At 42.4% G+C, this 21,392-nt stretch overlaps 1 protein-coding gene across 4 annotated transcripts in view; it reads left to right on the top strand.

The window, feature by feature from the left end:
• The window catches only part of ADARB1 (adenosine deaminase RNA specific B1), a 90,574-nt gene that overhangs the window by 16,107 nt on the left and 53,075 nt on the right, over positions 1-21,392 (top strand). For 3 of the 4 annotated variants that reach the window (XM_074829928.1, XM_074829931.1, XM_074829930.1), the window contains exon 2: positions 8,024-8,060. The gene's annotated coding sequence lies outside the window, so the exon portion shown is untranslated. Of the gene's footprint in view, positions 1-8,023; positions 8,061-20,064; positions 20,239-21,392 lie in introns of all 4 variants that reach the window. The other variant, XM_074829929.1, reaches the window with a different exon arrangement.

Raw genomic sequence — 21,392 nt, 5'->3', positions numbered from 1 at the left:
GTGTAAGAGGAGGGCAAAAGTTACGACTCAGTGCAGCCTTTGGCAACTCTTCCCCTTCCCAGCTCCCTTGGAGGTTAGCCCGTCTCCTGTCTCCGATTGCTCTCCCGCAGGCTCCAGCTCTGCCCAGCACACACAACGGGTATCTGTGCCTGAATAGGGAAGCAGCGGGAAAACATCTGACACGGATGTGTGATTTCCAGCTAATCACGCCCCGGTCCTTTATTTGGGAAAACAGTGTGATTTGGGTTTCTTCTGTGGTCTTTTCACTTCCCTGTGCATGGAGTTCCTGTAAAGTGCAAGTTAAAGGATTAAAGAGCTCTGAAACCCTCCCGTGTTAAATGCATAACGTTTATGTAAAAAATAATAATAATAGAGCATGCACCAGCAGCGACCACAACCTGTCTGCTTGAGTAGAGAGATCGCTGGGACGGCGGAGTACTCGCTGCTGCTGTTGGGTTTTGGTACATGCCTGCAATCCACAATTTTTGTTTCCCCAGTTTAGTTTGTGCTTCCTGGCTTTTTGTGCACAGTGGATGCAGTTTCATGCTGTTTCTCCCCGTGGGGGAAGCTGTTGGTGAGCTGCAGGCTGGTGGGGAATGGTTAGCGTTGTGATTCATATCAAAGGCTAAGCCTGAAATGTGCACAAACAGTATCTGTGTTAAGCCCCGTTTCCAGCCTGTACTCTTTTTTACTGAAGCTGCAGCACCCTCTTCTGCTGTTTTATCTTCATATAGGTGCTATAAACTGCAATCAAGTTGCCTTCTTATCTTCTCACTGATAATGAAATTCGTTGACTGGGCTGCATGAGATGCTTTTTCCTGCAGTCATTGCTATGTGGGGTATGCCTGTGCCCCTTGGATCCTGTTGACAGGAGTGGGGCTTTTAATCTTCGTGTCACTTGGTGCAGATGGGTAACCCTAGTCTCGCTCAATGCTCTGCTTTTAAGTCCAGCAATAAATCGTGTTGGTTCCTCAGAAGTGGTCTGGGAACTCCCTAGCAAGTTGTGTCTCCTGTGTTAACGGGTGCTGCTGGGTGTGGGCATGCTTCATCCCACCTCTGGTGATCGCTGGTCTGTCTCCCGGCTGCATCAGCTTGTTACACCAGGAGGCTGGAGGCAGCTGACGGCAGCGGCTCGGCTATCCCATCCTGCGTTTAAAAGTAGAAGTCTGTGAATAAGGTGCATTGTTTTGGTGGTCCTGAAGCAGTAAAATTTATTGAAGGACTGTGGGGAGTGACTTCTGGTGGTAAAGGCTAGAGAAGATGTTGATATGTCCTTAATGCAGGACATAACCTCATGGTTTTGAACACTGTTCATCTAAGTGATAATTAGTTTGCATCTTTTTATTAAGCACTGATTCTGAGGCATTTTTTTGAAGTGTGATGTTAAGGTATAAAATGCTCAGATAAGTGCATCTTATCTTTGCCCTAGGGAGGAAAATCAAAAATAATCAGCCTGCCTTGTTCTGAAATCTTAAAAATATTGCTGCTGTTCAAATGATGAAAGGTTTGCACTCCTCTAGTATATGCTGAGCATGTGTAGAACAAGCATGCAGGAGGTTTTACAGGTATTTTTTTCAGGATGTATTAAGCAGAAACCCCCGGTTGCTCACTGTAGCAGAGACAACAGCTTTCAGCAGCTTTCTTGGTTGGTGCAGGAACGTCCAGGTCTTAGTGGAGCACCTTCCAGAGCCAGAATTGGTGCAGCTGGGTTGCTGTTGTCCCATCCCTGCCCGTCCTCTAGCCTAAATTCTCATCCACAGTCTGTCTGTAGTCCACACTAATCTTTTTATTGTAGTGTTGTCTAAAAAGTACTAATATGGAACAGAGAAATTACTTTCAATTGATTTCTTAAATTCCTTTGTCTTTCAAAAGTTACTGCTTCGTCTTGAGATTGCACTATTTCAATGTGACTAATGTTTAAAACAGCTAAATGAGCAATGTAAATGTTTAAACATTAGCTGTAGTGAAATAATGAGCAACAAGATTAAAACCTAGATTCCCTTGAAGACATTTCTAGTAATTTTGCTCATGTGAATAATTCCTTTGGCTTCAGTCGCATTCTCTTCTAAGGTTAACTGCTCTTATACATGGGATGTCATGATCCTGTAGAAAGGAGGAGTGGCATTAAACTCTTGGATTTTGAAATAATGTTGTTTCAGAATTGAAATGTTATATTGAGACTTTAGGCTGTCATAAATATGAGCGCACCAACACATTGTTAATATAATTTTTCAGATGTAGGGGATCACAGAATTAAAAATCAGAAATGAAGAGTTCCTTGCTGATATTATGTGTATCCATACGTGAAACCATTTTTGGTGAGAGAATGTTTGAAAAACTAATTTACGTCTGTATTTGTTCCTGAACAGGTTTGAATATTTGAGTGTTCCAGAATAAATGATGAATGTAATCTTATTTGATACTTGCAGCAAAAGCAGTAATAGCTTGGATATTACTTCATGGAGTAGCATACTTTTTTTTCCCCATGGTTACTAACCTGATTCCTGTTGCTTAATAGCTGCTGAATTTTCATTGCTTTTGAACTGTCAGTGAACTTGGTTTCAGTGTGTTACAAACAGTTACTTTCTATACACAAGTTCAAAAAAAGAGTTTGTTTTATGCCAAGGGAAGGAGACACATTTGACAGCTTTGCATTGTGTATAAACTGCGCTTACTGCTTTTTCTAATTGCAGCATGTATGTCCTTTTTTCCTAAACTATTTTTTTCATTATGATGATCAGTTGCTTGTCATTCCTAATTTATTTTAGAATTTCAGATGCGCAGCTCAGAAGAGATACAGGGATTGTGGTTTGGATTTGGGCTATTATTTCATTAACTCAGTCTGACAAATGTGACATCATAGATGTCAAATTGTTTCTTCATATCTAGGTGGAAAAACTATTTCCAGAGGAAAACTCAGTTCTGTAGTTGTGCTGTTAAACTTACAGTTTGCGGCACTCATCCCCTTTGTGTATGAAAAGACATAAAATTTCTTTTATTGCAGGCTAACGCTATAGTTTTTTTGGGGTCAGGAGCAAAATCTGCCATGAAGGCACCTCTTCCCCGTGTTCCCTGGGAGAGGAGGAGAAGAGGAGGAATGGGAGCAAAGCCCTGGTAGCTGTTCACAGCTGGTCTCAAACTGGAGACACCCTTTGGAAACCAGTGGTGGCAGTTTGAAACGGGAAAGATTTCTGGTTGAAAGAGAGGAATCATAGAATCATTTAAGTTGGAAAAGACCTTTAAGATTATCGATCTTAACTAACACTGCCAAGTCCACCACTTGAAGATGGTATAGAAAAATACCCGGAGGGACAAATTCTAGAAATTAAATACAACCAACCAAAAAATCCCAGTCAGCTTCATTTGCTTTGCAACTGGAGTATGTTGGCACTTGCCCATGTCCCAGAGAGGAATGGATGGATAGTTCAGGCTGGAGTAAAGGTTTCTTCCAGCTGCTTGCCTTAATCTAGGGTTGAGAGGCAAGCCTAATTAATAAAAAACCTATCTCCTCTGGTGCCGGGGGTGGGGGGTGTGCAAAGCAGTTAGCAAAACCCATGGCTGTGTCTGCATGAAAAATACACCATCTTTTGAGTTTCTTGTTTGACTTCTCTGTGAAATGTCTTAACGCAATCTGTGTCAGGGTGTAAACTGAGCAAAAATGAGCTGAGCAATGCAGTTGGCTTTCCACCTCTAAACAGTGCTATTTCCTGAGCCAGTGGTAAAATTGGAAGGACAGAGGATGACAGATTTAACATACCTGTGGTTTTTATCATGTGGACACCTGCAGTTGAGATGCCTCAGCAGCTCACCTGTGTTTTTCAACACCGGAAGAGTAAAATAAATAGGAAAGTCACTATGTAAAGATTGGAAGTAGTGTTTTTTATGGTGAGTGCTTCCAGATAGTTGCCTTGCATTTGGGTGGTTCTTGCAGGTTTGTCTCAAGGTGGGACCTCCTGTCCCTTGTGGGTGAGTGTTTTGGAGGGCTCTGCGACTGGCCATCCTTTTTTCCCCAAAATCTTGCAGAACTGAATTGATGCTTCTAGCATGTTGCAAATTTAAAGTATGTTGGAAAATCACTGTAAGTTACTGGAGGGGAACACAGATGCATTTGTGTGTGTGCCCAACTCAAGGGTGCCTACTGCCTATGACTTCTTCACTGGTGTCATGCCTGGAACCTGGGGCTGCAGCTACCTGTGGAGGAGCCTGGACAGGGCACCCCATCCTCTGACCCCGTAACGTGGGTCCCTGCTTGGTGGTGTGCCTCTACTTCTCTGTGCTGGAGGAGGTGGGCCTGGGATGGGCTGATGGCTCCTGGGATGGGGCAGGGTGTTGTTTGGGCAAGGTGGCAGTGATAGTCGTAGAGTTTGAGTCACAGGACCCCCCCCACCTGCTCAGCCAAGGAGGCCTTCATTGCCTTCAAGGAAGGAGATCTTCATTGCTTAAGGAGAGCCCTGAAATCTTTCTTTCTCAAATATTTTAGGACTCTTTGACCAATGAAAACCTCAAAATTTTAGCTGGATGCACTTCTCAGTGCCTTTCTCCTAAGGAAGCTTACAGAGAGCCAGCGAATTACCTCCAAGGAACTAGAGATGCTGTTTCGTACATGTGAGATGCAGTCTGGGTGCTGAAGTTAGTTATCATGTGTCCGTTTCGATTCTCATTGCCTCCAAACGTCTTCAGTTCAGCTTTAAAAAGTTAGTATTTTCAGAAAGTCCTAAATGTCCAGCAGGATTTGTTCTTCAAATGGGTTTCAAGTATCCTTTGCTGCCCTGGCAGAAATCATGTTGGGTGTGTTTCCAAACTTTTTTGGGTAAACTCACTAGTCGTGTTTAGAAATGAAGCTGTCCCAAAGTTTCTTGGTTTCCATTTGTTTTCCTTTCTAGTTGTTATTCCAGCCATGTGATGAAAAAGAAAAACTCTTCTTGGGCTTAGTTTTGAAGTCTTTATTTTACTCCTGTCTGTGGCAGGAGAAAAAAACCTGTATTAAAATGGCAATCATAGTTTCACCGGGGAAGCAAATGCCAGTGAGGCAACATGCACATCTGTCTTTGGGGCCTGTTTTCTGGTACTTGTAAGGGACTAAGAATTGATCTACTGTTTTTTTGGGAAGTAATGATGTGGAGATGCTGCAGGGAGGTGCTGATCTCCTAGAGGAGCCCCTTCTGGCAGGCAAACACCAGTCTCCCTGCAAAAGGTGGTGGGGAAGCATGTTATGAGTTGAGCAAGCCCTGAGGTGTCCGTCTGCCACCAGGCAGAGTCAGGTAGGATACGTAGAAGATGAGAGGTTTGTTCCTGTTTTTTTATAACATAGTGGTATTTCCATTTCTTTCCTATTTAGCATCTTTACTGATTTAAGGTGTTACAAGTCTCATTTTTTTTTCCTCCACCTGTCTTTACTGCTCACAGTCCTTCAGCAGCGAAGCTGCCTTTGTCAGCCCGTGCTTGCTGGCGGAGAGGGTTAGTGCTGGACCACGGGTGCTGGGCTGGAGCCTGGCTCACAGGGGCCTTTCTTCTGCTGGTGGTGGTGTGGGAGCTGCAAAACCCCAGGGCAGAGCCATCCTCTGCTGGGTGAATGCCCTCGGAGCCCCGAGCAGGTGTCTGCGCGTGTGGCCCTGCCCGCTGCGGAAACCCACCGCGGGTGGTGTGGCATGCCCAGTTTGACTGAGATTAAAATGATGGTGTTTTTTTTTTTTAAAACAAGAAAATTAAAATAAGCATTTTTTTCCTGGTGTTGAGCAGATGAATGTAGGGTCTTAGGGGTGGGCAAAGGTGCTGGGTGCTGGCGTGGCCATTCCCTGCAGAAGCAGCACCCAGCCCCATCTGGGCAAGCTGGCAGTGCCTGTCCTGCTGCCCATCTTGCTGCCCATCTTGCTGCCCATCTTGCTGCCCATCTTGCTGCCCATCTTGCTGCCCATCTTGCTGCCCATCTTGCTGCCCATCTTGCTGCCCATCTTGCTGCCCATCTTGCTGCCCATCTTGCTGCCCATCTTGCTGCCCGTCCTGCCTGCTGCTACTCACATCCTTCAACGCAGACTTGGACTGCTGCGGTTTGCCAGCTAGAAAACTAAGAAAATAAACATTTGGATTTTTGCTGTCGATATGTTTTTAAGCAGTACTAAAACTGTTCCTTATGCATCATGCCTGTGGGTTGGTTCTTACCCTGTAAAACTGTCTGCAGCTGTCAATATATAAGGATTTTTTGTACTTAGTGGTAAACTTATTTTAAGTCCCAAGTCTCATGAATTGTGTTTGTTTAGTTTGTTTGAAATTCAGGGAATTACCAAGTGGGGTAACAGAGTGTATAAGGAATACAATTTCTACAACAACTCAAGGTTATACTAATCTAAAAACTTAGTTAAAAACTACTAGTGTGTGTTGTCTCAGGATTAATTACAACTTTGTTTAAAGCAATGCTCACGTAGAAACACTTATCAAAACCTCATTTTTTAAATTTTTTTTTTCAGTGGATGTTGCCACAAATACTGGAGTTTTGTGTCATACATAGTTTATAGCTCATATTCCAAGGGTTTGGAAGAGGTTTTCTTGTGGATATGGGGCTTCTAGGTTGGGAAAATATTAAAGGAAATGGTAAATCATCATGCTGTAAATACTGTATCCCCATTTGGTGGGCCTGAGTATAGTCCATTGCAGCGTGGGAAGCTGGCTTCAGTTGACACTGCATTGAGCTTTCTAGGCATTTTATTACTTCGTGCTAAGGCCAATGTATTATTGGATATTTTTGGCATATTTTTCTGGATTATTGGAAAATGCCACCATGAAGCGTTGGGAAATTAAAATGTCTTTGAAAGAAACCAAGATTGAACCAATGCAATCTTCTAGTGTATATGGCCTTTAGATATTGTCTCAGATCCCTTCTTGTCTAACTTGACCAAAACAGTTTAAGATACGATATATGCATCCATCAGTTTGTATTCTCCATAGCTGTGCTGTATAACTTAAATTTAGTGAAAGTTTTTGTAGGGTGCCAGCACCCTCTTGTGGGCAGTGCAGCAGCAGAGAATTTTTGTCTTTTCAAGGTGCAAATATCAAAATCCTTTACAGGTACAGGTGGTGTCCCCACTCTTATCAAGTGCTGGGCTGCGTGTGTGTTTTTGCAGCATGTAGCTGCTTGACTGAAATACTCTGTTGCTTTGGAAATAGCTTCTGTGATTTGCTGAACCAGTTTAGAATAGTGTATCTTCACACTGACAGTCACATAAATATTTTCTTATAACTGGGAGGTTATCTGTAAAAATAAAGCCATCTGTTCCTGATTGAACAGCTGTGCAGTTTACATCTATTCATGGAAATAAAATAAAATTTCTTGTAGCATTAGTCCTTCCTGTTAGCCTGTATCCTTCTCACCCTACAGCTGCCATTTCTTGCCCACCCCACTGCTGGTAGTTAAAGTTGAGGGATATTCCAGGTTTGCAGGCACTTCAGAATGCAAGCTGATGGCAGTAGTATCAAGAAACTGGTGTTTGAAAAGGGGGTTGTAGTGTGAGGTGGTGTTTATATAGATTAAAATCAACCACTAAAAATAAAATTTAAGATCTAAATTTAAAAAAAAAAATTCTAACAAGATGACAGCTTTAGATTTGCTTGCAGGATAAGTTGGCTGTGATAACACAGAAGTTGATTTTAGTTTTAAGCCATTATTGGCCAAATTTTTTGCTAACCCTTTCTGCTAGAAGGTGCAGAGATTGCAGATTGCATTCTGCTATCTGCTTGTACCTCTGGGACATTTCTCCTGGCCCCAAGTACTAAGCATGGCCTGGGTCTTGGGCTTTTGGAGTTTTGTTGGTTTTTTTTTTTTTCTGACCAGGAATGTCCAGAATTGTTTCTCCCCCCCACCTTTGCTGGGGTTACAGGGGAGTTGGCTCTGTGACTGTGTCTATGCAGTATGTACTATTTATTCTTACAGAATCAGACATTTGTCCCTTCTAAGGTCAGGAGTTGCCATTTGTAATGCACTTAAGTTTGTAAAAGAAAAAAATATTAATTGTGTTTCCTCTTTTTGCAGGTTGCAGAATCAACATGTGTCTCTAATAGTTACAAAGGTAAGCACACCATATTTGCAAATATATGGCAAGATTCTTTGTTTTCTGATTGATGCATTTGGATCATAACTCGGAGGAGAGAATTCGTCTTAATATATTTAAAGAGTTATTAAAACCGTTATTATTTTATATATCTTTGATTTATGTTTGTACACTAAACCCATTCAAAGGTATTAAATCAGTACAGTTTGAAAATGGAGAAAATATTGTTAAGAAATATCTAACTGCATCAAGTCAATGTATATGTTACAAAAAATTACTTGCCTTTCTGACTGCAAGTTTGTATCCAATCCATATTAATAAAATAAATATGCAAAGCTGGCAGTTAGGCCTTGAGAGTTTGCTGAGTGTCTGAGCCAAGTTTGGTAACTGATTGTGGTGGGAAGGGAGGAAATATGTCCAATTTATAAGTCCGTTTCCTAATGCCAAACATCACCCTGCCTGCAGGACTCTCTTTTTTCCCCCTCTTTTTATAAAATAACTTCAAGATCTTTGAAGCTTTTTTAACTTCCTTTAAAACTATTTTAGATTTTTCTTCCAATTAGCTATTATTTTTCTTAGCACCACTGGGTAGCCCCACCTATCATCTTTTAAATGATGATTAAAATACTGATGTTACTGGGAGATCTAGGCTGCTCGGTTTGCTTCTCTGAATGGTTACCACTTTTTCCTTGGAAGCACATCTTAAATACATTTCTTGACAGTCATGGGTGTTTGAGGAGTCCTTCAGAGATAACATATGTTAAGAATTAGATGTTCAGTCCTCAGAGTAAGCCAGTAAGAAGGATACAGATGAAGGATACGAAACTTCATAGTAAATATATGTTCCAAAATAGTTTACTGTAGAATAGATCTGCAAACATCCTAAGTTATTTCTAATATGGAGCTGGGCTCTAGAATTCCCTAGTCAAGAGAGCAATAGGTGTAAAATCAATTATCGATGTAGTGTAACAGTAGATGGTGCTGTTGGAGTGGATTTAATCACCTGAGGAGTTGAACTGCAAGCTGAGGCATATGGTATCAGAGCTCTTGGGGTTTCTGGTGTGCAGCCAGCAACTTTGTGTTTTGAGATTTGCTGTGCTGAACAAATGCTTGGGCTGTAATTAACCTATACAAATTCTAGCCGTTGCTGCTAATTTATATTCATTTTTGCTGCAGTACACAAAACTTGAAGGAAAACTGCTGTTGGCCGGTAATGCCATCCTCATGCTTGAAAAATACATGAATTGCGTGTGGGAGAAAAAAATAACTGAAAGTGCTTACAAAATACGGTGTGTGACTATTTCTTCAAAGAGTATATAAAGTAAGCTGATAACAGTGGCTAAATCTATAAGTAAATGAGATTTGCAAAAGTGGTTTTGGTGCATAGAGATTTTCATGTAATGTATTTTTTAAAAAAAAAGTGAGTTTCTTTTGTGTTCTGTGATCAAAGTCTTTTTGTCATCTTTCTCCTTTCCCCAGCAGCTTTTCAGCCTATCTGATTTGAAGTGAGTCTGGAGTGTACCTAAAGATATGATAGATTATTCCCGTGAGTTTTGTGAAGAGTTCCAGGTGAAGGAGACACTTGATAAGTGCTGTGTCTGGCAGAAGGGCTGTACCATGGCCTTGAGCCTCCTGGTGCTAGGGAGCCTGGATGGGAAGGGACTGTAGATGCCACAGCTACAGGGTCTCCAGGTTGCACTCACAAAACCCCGTCTATCACAAGCCATAGCTCCACAGAAACCTAGGCTGGCTTTGTTCCAGTGATCTAGGTGGTAGAGGGGAGAATTGAGAAGCTACTGAACTCTTCCATCAGTCTTGCTGTGCAGCTCCTGATCTCACTTGGGTTAGTTCACCTCTGTTGTTTAGTGTCTCTGCATTCCTAATTCAGTGATGTGGGCGAGATGGAAGTGTTTGAGACGTGTAGGTACGTAACCGAATTCCCCCTGGGAATTGCTTTTTCTTTGGAGAGAAGGCAGTCCAGTTTCTCCTTGATGCTTCAGTGGGTGTTGAATCTGTGAAATACAAGATGTTACAGCATTTACTGCTGCCAACGCACACGTTAAAACTGAACGCTGTGGCTTTGTTCTGGCGTGTTGGATTTGCCTCCTTGCGCTCAGCTTTTAACCTGTTTTGTTCTAATCATGCAAACTTTGCAATATATTTACAGATGTCGAATATTTAATCTCATACGTGTTACAGATTGCATATTTTTTCTTTCCTAAAACTGTTGTTAATGTGCCAACTGCAAGTGAAAGGCAGTGGATCACTAAGTTTCTCTCCCAGGTGCATTGTGGATGTTCCTTAGTCAGATTTTAGAGACTTTTTTGTCTGTTGAAAGCTGTCATCCTTCAAGCTAAAACTATCTCAGATCTTCCTTCTGATTCTCACAGCCCGGAGTCACTTTGCCTTGGGGAGCAATGGTCAGTAGAGTAGGAGCTGCTTTGGAGAGGAGAGCTACAGGGGTGATCCATGGGAGTCTTTTTTTCAGCCTTTACGCCAAGTCCTGTGACAAAAATCTTTGACAGGTTAGGGCAAATAAATTAATTGTTGAAGGCAGAATCACTTTTGAACTTTCAATGCCTAATGCAGCATTCTCCCTCTCCTCAAAGGGAAGGAAAAATTATACGTTGTTATGTACCTCTTCCTCACCTGTGGTAAGAACAAGGTGGTGAAAGTTTCAACAGCTGGAAGAATTATGGTAAAGAGCTCAGTGGTTTCCCAGGCTGCTTTTTTTGCATTTTACAACGTGTGCTGTTTGCTCAAAGGAGCAAAATGAATTCCTTTTCCCCTAAGGAGTGTTTTTGCCCTTTTTCTCTCTGTGTATCAATGGTGCTTTTCTTTCAAAGCCATGTAGATGTAGATACCCTCCTTGTCCTTTCCTTGTCATGCACAGCTTAATGCGGATTGAAATGTCAAACTTGGCCTGAAACTGTTAATTAGCGAGGTGCAGAACTGCTAACCTAGTCTTGAATTAGGTCTGGTCAGATGGGAAAGCGCTCTGCCAATGCACAGCCGGTGCCCATGCTGACACGAGCTGTGGGCTTCACTGGGGTTTCCTTGATGTCCACCTTAATGTTGCCGTGACTGCGTAAGCCCGTTGGGATGTAACGTTGCAGGGCCTGATGTCAGACTATCAGCTCTTTTAAATGAAGTTATTTCTGGTTTCCATGAAGGGAGAAATGTTGCTGTGTTAATCCAGAGCATGGCTCTGGTCTGTGAGCCTAAGTGAGCAGTGTTTAATAAAGGAAGGAGAGATGCTGGAAGCATAAGAAAACGCCTGACCTTATGTCTGCTGCAAAGGAAGATCACACCTTATTGCCCTGGGGAAGACTGGTTTGGGGAGTTGGTCTTCAATGGTGATGGGACTCATTTCCTCCTGGACTTCTTGACGGTAGTGAACACGTGATAGCATGACCATTGATGACTTGTTTCACCATGGCAAGTTCTTCTTTTTAAATTGTGTAAATGAGCACAGATGGTTCTGCTGATACTTCTTCATCCTCAGTGAAGTAGTGTCCATTAACATAGATGCTGAAGTAGAACTTCAGCTCCTCTGAAGTGGGGATGTTTGCAGCCCTTAGCACTTGGGCGTCCTGCAGAAATAACTTCAGTCAACAAGTTAACTCAATCTCAGAAGCTTTCTGTCACAGACTGGAGGTGAATAAGCTGGCGCCTGGGATCTGGAGAACAAGTGCCAGTAGAGGGAGCAGGAGGTAGAGAGGTAGGGCTCCTTGTTAGCAAGGTCAACCCAATCCCGGTGGTGAACTGGAGTGTGTTGGTTTTGGTTAGTGAAGTACTGCTAATTTAAGATGCCAGTGGCAATGTTTTTCCAAAAATGCCAGCCTGGCTAGTTGTCAAAATATGACAATTTGTGCAAGTCACCTACCAGACTTATCCAGATTTGATTGTGTGCTGTCTTCCAAAGAGCCGGGGCCGGGTAGACTGAGAAATGAAGGTCTGAGAGCAGGTGGAGGTGACTTGTCAGAGAGGTCTCCTCACTCTAGTAACACACTGAAGAAAGCTGTGGAGCTTGCACCTGTAAACATGCCCTGCTGGAAGATTTTTTTTGTCCTACGAGGTTTAATCTGCAGGCAGGACTGAAGGATAGCTACAGTCCCCAGTCTGTGCTGCTGATCCATGGGATCCACAGGATGAATATGGGTTTGGTTGGTTGCTTAGACTGGGGAAACTGGGTAATATCTCATTATCCCATAATGTCACATGTTGGTCTTTTGTTTGTAAAGAGGCTGGAAAATGCTACTGTTGACATTGGGAAGCCTCCTGGTGAGACCTGGTATACAAACCCTCGTATGGGATATGTGCCACTAAAACATTGCTCTTCGAGATTTGCATATATGTGTATTCCTGCTATTCACAAATATATTTAGTGCAGTTCTAGGCGAGGTATGAAATACACACATAACAACATGAGAAGCAATTTTAAAGGATGCTGAAGGCATCTTGGTTTCATGCACTAGGATGTATAAACGTTTCCTTATGTCTGTCCTTGTTCCTGAGGTATGTATAAGGCTGAAGCCACACCAAAGAGTTCCCCTTCTTTTTTAATAATGAAATACAAATAAATTTGCCTTTCCACACCCAGTAGTGAGGATGTCTTTGATATTGTCCTTCTAAGAAAACTGTCCTTCCTTGCCCCTTCCACTTACCGAAGGGTTAATTGTCACATGTGCCTCTTGCGGCGGGCAGGGACAGCTGCAGCGTTCGCTCAGCTTTGTTCGCTGTGGTTCTAGGACCGGGCCTTGGCTCAGGGAGGAGAGGGCAAGGCAAGGCAGGGCTGACCCTGCTTTGTGAGGAGGGGGCGAGGGGGTCGGCAGCGGTGACCTGTAGGTGTGTGCATGGCATCTCTTCTAGCCGCGGCTCTCGGCATGGGAACCCTCTTCTGCACGGTCCAGCGGCGCTGGAAACGGAGGAGGAGGAAGAAGCGATGCGAGCGTAAAGGTAGTGCTTTATTGCTGTGTGGGGGCCACAAAGTCCGGGGGGGCTTGTCAGTGTAGAATTCTTCAGGTGAGGTTTGAACCTGCATTGCTAAGTGCAACTTCAGTGTGTTCAGTTTGGATTTATAGAGGAAGAGAAGTATTTTGAACAGGATCCTTCAACATCTCCCGGCATTTTATTTCACTTAGCTTTCAAAGTTCAAAATTTTAACAATACGGAACTTCTCTTTTACTTCTCTTTCTTTTACTCTCTGCTAATAACAGTTTTATTTCATCTGTCAGGTTACGATTTTTTGCATATGTGCCATTCTCTGTTAACATAAATATAGCACCTACCCAATGTTTCTCCTTTCAAGGTGTATCTCGTTTTTCCTCAATGATGAGGATAAACCAAGATAGCTGTTAAAAGGGTCCTTCACCCCATTTTCTGTGTGTAGTGAACAGACAGAATATTCAAACAAAAGAAACGTGAGTTATATCTCTCTTTGTGCTTGTGCAGCGTGTGCTTGCTGTAGCCAACATTTAGTTAAAAATCTTTCAAGTAGTCTCTTGGGGAAATAAAAGCAAATACTGTTGTGTTGGCTAGTACGTTTTGAAGTACTTCTGGTGTTCTTCCTATCTTTGGAAATGCTCTGTGGGGAATAGGGACTTCAAAAACACGAGAGAGTTAAAAGTGTAAATATACTGTACTTCTTAATGACTCCACTTAAATTAGCATACATTTAGATATCATTTTCCTGTTTGACGTGGCTGGCATGTAATGCATTCAGAAAAGGAAAGCTTTTTGCAGTACTGCTTCTAGTCTAAATATTGCAGGGTGTGCCGCTATGCAGAATCACTTGGTTTTGGTGAGTGTGGACTTCGGTTTGCCACTCCATGTGAAAAGCAAAAATCCCCTCTACTACACCTGAATTTATTTTAGCAGTATCCCTGAGAGAAAACAGTTCATGCAGCCAAGGAGCAGGCTTTCTCCATAGTCCTATTCCACATATAACATGCTGGACATGCACTGACCCAAATTATTCTTTGTTGTTATTTTTGAAAGCTCTGTAAACCTCTGAGCAGCAATTAAGCTTAAGTGTAAATTCTGTCTCTTTTAAACTTCAGAAATGCCACCGACATTAATTTATACAAATATTTATGCAACTGGAGTTCCTGTTTACCTATGCTTTTAGCAGACAGGAGCTGGCTTTTCCTCTTCCTCAGGCTGGAGGACCAGGATGCTCAGCTGAGGGGCGGTGGTGCTGATTACCCAGCTCCTCAGGAGGGTTTTTACCCCTGGAACAGCAGCGGGAGGAAGCTGTACAACATTTCTTGCTTGTGGCCCGCGTCAGGTAGCTGGCTGATCATCTCTGTAGCAATTCAGATGGGAATTGCCCAGCTCTTTTGTCCTTGAGCACACAGTGATGCTGCAGGAGTAACTGGAGGTGGCTTGATGTGCTAAATAAGGTGACAATTATTTACAAGTCCTGTTGATTGCAGTCCACTAATTTCCTTTTGTTACACTGGAGTTATGCTGATGCTATATAATGCAAATGTGGCAGTACAGTACAATGTTTCCTTAGCAGCTCTAGTACTTCAGTGAGAACATTGGTTACTTATTGTGTGGTGTTTGGTTTTTTTTTTCTGGGAGGGGGAAAAAAGTCCCTTTATACCATGCTTCAAAAATAGTCACCAAAGGTAAGACTAATGGAAAAATTAAGCCAGGTCTGAGTCTACCTAGCAAAGCACCAAGACTTGGGTTTAGAGTCAACAGCCATATAAAAGCTTATCTTAATAAATACTTAAGCTTTAAGCAACATCTGAGTAACAGCACAGACCAAGCTTGTGCTGTGGGCTTGGCTCATTTTCCTTACCTCTCTCCAAGTTTGGGCAGCAGCAAATGTGAGTTTTGAAAGCCAGGTTTGTTAGGACAGTGGTGATGCTCCATCGGGGCTGTGAGGGATGAACACCACTGGGCATCACGCTTCTGAGGGAGATAAATCAAAAGGAGAGCTAATCTCTTCCTATCTTTCTTCTAATTCAGGCTTGGACCTCATACCTGCATCAGCTCTCGCTCTCCCCTAATCTCTCTGGCCTGGCACAGTGATAACTGCACTTGACTCTCGTCACAGATAAGAATTTTCCAGCCACCTGCTCACGCTTTTAATCTTTATTCAGTAACGTGTACATGGTGGTGGTGTGGATTTTTAAAATTGATGTGAAGCTACCTGTGGTCTTGAGGAATACCTCGAACAGCCTAAAGCTGTTGAAGCATTTTATTGTCTTGGGAGTATTTTATTTTACTGTTTCAGACGCATTGAAATAAATAATTCTGAAAAGAATCTACTCAAAAGGAAAATTAATTTTTCAACAACCTTCCAGGTCCTTTCTCTAACTAATTTATTTTCAAGGAAAATTTATCCTGGAGCTTGGAAAACGTAACATCTTTTGGAATACAGTACTTCTAGAAGCGTCTCACCTTTTTTCAAACTTATTTGAAATGCTTGCTTTTTAAACAATACCTACGGTTTATATGATGTACTGTGTACACACGTACAGTATACAGTACTGGCAGGGGTAGTTTGAAAACAAGCAAGCATCCCTTCCCCGAATTCAGTACAGCATACAACATGGCAATAATACTTTGGAGATGTTGGAGTTTGATTCTGATTGCAGAATGCCTCATTGGTCCATGCTTGTCATGAAATATGCATTGCCATGATGAAATAAAATACCAGTGCTTTCATGATAATGCATAAACATTGTTTTTTGTAGTACAGAAAAAAAAATTCAGCTTTTATAGACACAATTTTTATACTTTCTCAGCACAGCTGGATTTTAAATGCACGTTGACTGTGGTGCCTGAGCTGTGTATCTACACACAATGAGTGTTGCTGCTTCTGTTACTGTATGTTACTGTAATGTTTCCTCCTAACTGCTATACATAAATGTGCATAATACTGTCCATAATATATAAAAAAGATCATCTAGTTTTTGGTAATATTAGTATGCCAAGAGTTATAGCCTTATTGATAGTACAGAGTTAATTAGGATTGGAATCAGACTTTCTCTATGGTAATAGGAAAGCAAATTTAAGCAGCTTTTATAGAGCAAATAAAAGAAGCCTGTTTAGCAAAAGTTCTGCTCTAATTTCTAATCTCTTTAAGCAAAAAAGGATTATGTGATTTGCATGATCCTCTCCCCTCCCTCTCCATCTGCTTTAGCGAGGATGGTGACCAGGTGTGAGAGAGATGCCCAAGCTGGCGCTGCCGCAGTGGAAGCATGACATGCTGTGTTGTTAAAAATTGCTGAGCCAGGCATTTCCAGGTCTTATGGGGACCTGGATCAGACAGAGGTGTGACCCTGCCTGTCTGAGTGTGGCCTGCCTGGAACTGTTGCAAGGAGCCTGGCTGGTCCAGAGGTCCTCTTGAATGTGTTGTGCTCCTGTTCAGACTGCGCACTAGGACAACGTCTCAGATTTTATCAAGTGGTGTCTTCTTTCCAAAGTCTGTTGCTTCCCAGCTGGGACTGGGGAAATCTCAACAGCTCGGTGTCTCTGGCTCTTCATTTGTGTAGCACTCCAACAAAAAGCAAAGTAAGGTGCCTGGGCATCCTGTCCTCCTTTCCTCCCACTGCGCCCTCATGCATGCACGTCCTGTGTGAAAGTAGTTGCCTCCAAGCTGTAGGCATTTCTTTTTACTTTCTCTGAAAAATAACTTTTCCCAGTTTTCTCGCTCATCCTCTCTTCCTCAGTATTTCTGTTCTTCGCCGGTTATTGCTGCACTTGTGTACTTGGCATTGATGCAAGCATCGCCACTCCAGCCCCCAGTGGCACTGTGTCTAGGGACACAAAGTACTGCAAGAAAGGCAAAAAACCCACAAACTTGGCAATGTTAATTAATACACACATTTGCAATTTCTTGTTCAGCATCGTAACACAATCACCTGGAGAGAAAAGGCTGGTAATTCTTTCCGTATTAAGCAGTAGAGGTGACTCTGCTGCTCCGTTCAGCGCAGTGGGATGTATTTTGGTGTATGGATGAAATACAGAGGCTGTTGAAGTCAGAAAAAAGGGAACTCTGATCAGCTCCCACTTACACGTTTGAAAGGCTTTTCTGACTCCTGAACTATCTAAATGAAGAGTGATTGAGGTAACTTGTTTTACTCTGCTTAGTAAAGCATGCTCATTTGTGGCAACTTTAGTTACTGGTTTGTTTATTCCCCCATTATTGCACTGGGACAGATGCTGTCACAACATGGGGACTCTGCTAGCCAGCCTGAAGCTGCCAGGATTGTGGCTGCTGTAGCCTGAGGCTGGGATAAAACATCATGGAAAGCTCTGCATCCCCCTCAGCTCATCAGAAGTATTTTAGCTGAGATGAAGAACAGCCCACCTAAAGTATGTCAGTGGTCCTCTGATGCTAAAGGGATTTCCACTGGGGTTGGAGCTGTCTTGTGCCACGTCAAACGAGGCATGAGCATCTTAGGGGGTGAAGCCTGTCAGTTTTAGTGGTGTGGGAGGAAACATAAATGGTGTGTTAAATGGTGTCGCAAGGTCGGCAATGTGATGTGGGCTCACAGACCTGCTCCTGGGTAGCAGTTTTTAGGGCTGTTGGACATGGCAGCAGGAGAGGGCTTTGAGGAAGGATTTGAGAGGGTACTATTACAGCTTTCTGGGTACTCACAGGGAGCTCATTCCTGGTGTGATAGTGCTCACACGAAAGCCTGGTGGGACAGTCGTGGCTGATGTCTGTGTGGCACGAAGTTCAAACCAGTCTCACAGCCGTGTGGGAGAGTGGTGGAGCTGGGCTGGGTGTGAAGAAACGCACAAGTTTTCTGTGAAGTCAGGATAGAGGATGAGTAGAGGATGAGTGCGTGTATGTGTACCCAGGCTGGAAGCAAAGGTCTAAGGAGCTCTTTGAATATGCATGTTACGTGGAAAACAGGATTTGTTATGGACCAGCAGAGACGTGGTGGTACACAGGGTGAATGATTACAGGGGCATGGAAGGGATTGCCACTCTGAAACCCACAGTTTACCTAAAGCTTTGATGCATGTAAGATGGAGTTTACATAGTCATTTTGGACATAGTCTTTGGATTTAAAAAAAAAAAAAAAAAGTAGTTGTGGAAATTCTGTGATTTGTTTTAGGTGCTCCTGGGATTCTTGGGAGAAGTCGTATGTGTGGGTCAAGTATTTTAGCTCTGTGCCTCTTGAAATTCTGTACTGTTGGTGACAAAATTAGCGAGGAGTTGCTTGTCTTTAATTGTCATGTTTTTATGATCTGCTTGAGTTTATGCTGTCTGGCTAGTGGGGAATCTGAACAGCTTCATTGTGCTCAGAAGTGTGTTTTTGCATCTTTTGTCACTGCCTCTCCTCCCTGTTTGTGCAGAAACCTCTTAGTTACGTAAATCAGTGTCTTCTCCAGACAGGGTTGGGGAGTGCAAAGGAATCGTCTTGCGTGAGCAAAGACAGTCATTCGGGTCACAAACCGGGATCATTATAAATGTTTTGTGGTCGTGATAGAAGATTCAGGATATCAGCAGGCATGTGGGCTTTGTTTCTGAAACTGTGTGAAATGGTGACACACACAGAGATGTATTTCTTTCTCATTCTGCTATTAGAGGCATAGCATTAATTAGCATAATGATTGCTAAAGGCACATTTTACATTTTCAGTAGGGGCTGCTTAGCTCCTGCTGTGAAAAGTAAACTGTAAAGACTGCAACTAGTAGTGTGCTGAGGATTTGTTTAGTTGGGGGTAAACAGATTTCATGGTTTTAAATTGCTGGATAACAATATTTAGCATGGATGTTAAAGTTGCAAACATACACATCTGTATGTATATTTTAACATTCATCATTTCTCAGTATCTGATATTTATTTTTGGACTACAAGTTTCTTGGTGTTTCTGATACACACTTTTACATTTTAATCACCTGTGTGCCAGTGGTTGCAATTTTACAAAACCCTTTTTATTTAAGTGAGTTTCACTAGGCAAGTCGTGCAGCGATGCTGCCCCTAAGTCATCTCCTGGCAGATCAGCCGTGTGAGTGTGGTGATCAACAGCTCCGTGGTTCAGCCATTGGGGCTGCAGGGGTGGGCAGTGCTGCCTCTGTGGCTGGGGTGCTGGAGGAGGACTGCCTGGGCATCACCCCCATGGGTCAGACTACTGTCGAGCAATCAGCTGCATTATTTCTTTCTGTATCCCTATGTATCTTTAATTCTTGGATGGAAGTTTTTGCGGGATTTTTTTTATTCTTCTTGTGTTAGCAAAGATAAAACCAAATTGACTTAAAGAACAAAACAGAACAATATGCAGTTCATTATGTTTGACATTTAGGCCTGGACTCTGGATTTGCACCATGCCTCTGCATGCTTTGCATGAAGTGTCTACTAAAATAAGAAATAGGGGTGGAATGGCTAGTTTCTTTTTGCAAAACTTGGTAATGACATATTATGCACTCAGATTACTGTAGTATGCAATCTGTTCATTAAGAACAACATAGTGCAAAGTTCTGCCTCTTGTTTACTAGGTAAAGCTGACTACAGTTTTAATGTAGAGTGGAATTAAAGTTAGATTTTCCCACAACAGGTGGAAAGAGAGATGGAACAAATTCCTTGTTACAGAGCAGGCATTTGGCTATGTTAAAATGAGTGTTGATTTTATTGTGTCAACCTTGTCAAGTGACCATGTTGGTTTATATGGTTCCTCTTCTTGATAACTTCTGATTTGTCGTCTGATTTCCACCAGTGCCGACACTTAAAGAAATCACAAAGCATTGAATTTCCTAAATACTTGATATTGGCAGCTGGATGAGAGACACAGATGTGTGTCTTCAGTGAGGGAAGGGCAAATGTCATAGAGCAAATACTTCAGTGCTGTAAATTGTGCCAGCCCACACAGCAGTGAGAACAAGCCAGCTACCTTCCAGTGTCCCCATGCTTTTGAAGGCACAAACAATCTCTGCTTCCCTCCCCATTTTCCCCGTCCCTTCCAGCTGCAGCCTCAGCCCTTGGTTTCACAAGGTGTAACCATTCCTGGCAGTATCCCCTCAAGACATCACTGTGCCTCTCTTCTTCCCAGCCACAGTGCCCAGGTGTTTGTAGTGGTACCAGTAGCGATATACCGGTGGTGAGAATCAGATGTGACCACAGCTTCGGGCTGAATCGTGTATTGCTTGTTCTGCCAAGACCTCAGGATCTTGAACATTTACCCCAAACCATCTGTGCAGTGGTTAACTTTTAAGATATGTACAGTGTAAGTAAAATGTCCATGGATAATTAGAATTGATACTGTCTACGGTAAAAGTAAGCTAAGTAAATGACTGAAACTGTGCTGGGAGATAATTGTAGTATTGGAAATAACAAAAGAAGGTTGAAGTTTTGCCCTGTGATTTCTGTGGACTGTTCATAATAGTTTTGGAGTTTGATCAAAGACACACTTGAAAGTAGGACTTCAATCTTAATTTAATCTTACTGTCAGCAAACGTATTCAAAGTTTACAGATGTTACACGAGACTAGATTATCACAGCAGGATTTTGCGTTTGTACTGGACTTTACTCTCTTCGGGTACTTCCCAAACATTTAATTGTGGTAAAGAATTGGCAGAAAATGAATGCATTATATTAAAAAAAATATTGCAATGCAGAACATAGAAAGCTCAACGCTTAGTTGTTAACACTTCAGAAAAGCTAAGAGCAGATGCACAAAATTCAACAGATTGGCAAGTACAAGTCGAATTCCCACATTTTGATTCACTCCCGTGTAAGAATGCAAAGCCAGTTAATGCTCCACTACTTTTTCCTCGCTGTAATAATGGATCTTTTGTTAAAAGTATAAATCCCTGTGTGGTTTTGGGGTTCAGTGCTTCCTGTTGGAGCACTTGTGGCATTATGAGATTAGAGCAATTACCTAGAAAGGTACTTGAGTGGTTTTCAGGAAAAACAAACTGGAATAATAAAAAAACCCGAAACCAAACCACAAAACTCATCACCCTTGCAATAGTGCTTTTGATTTGGGTAAAAGTGGTGCCTGCTTTCAAACCAAATGCTAGGTAGATTACAGAGTTTGCATGTCAGGTGCTCATACTCACCTTTAGATCAGTCTCTCCTGATGAAATCAAAGTCCCTGTGGCTAATAAAATCTATTTCCCCACAGCCAGATAACCTATATGTAATATCATCTGGACATGTCAGTTAATAAGGAATCCACGTGTAGGAGAGAGGGTTACCATCCCCACTCTGTCCTTCGCCTGATATGGGGCTACATCTTTCAGTTGTCGATGATCATCTCAGTTCTAGGAGGGATCTTGGGTCAGGATTTAACTAAACCAAGCAGACATTCATCAGTTTGGTGCTGAGTGAAAAACTGCATTCTCAGTGTTTTGACTGCTTGAATTGTCTGTGTGGTAA

The sequence above is a fragment of the Strix aluco genome, chromosome 6, assembly GCF_031877795.1.
Source record: "Strix aluco isolate bStrAlu1 chromosome 6, bStrAlu1.hap1, whole genome shotgun sequence".
NCBI classification, from domain to species: domain Eukaryota; kingdom Metazoa; phylum Chordata; class Aves; order Strigiformes; family Strigidae; genus Strix; species Strix aluco.
This window is presented reverse-complemented; position numbering and strand designations above follow the sequence as displayed.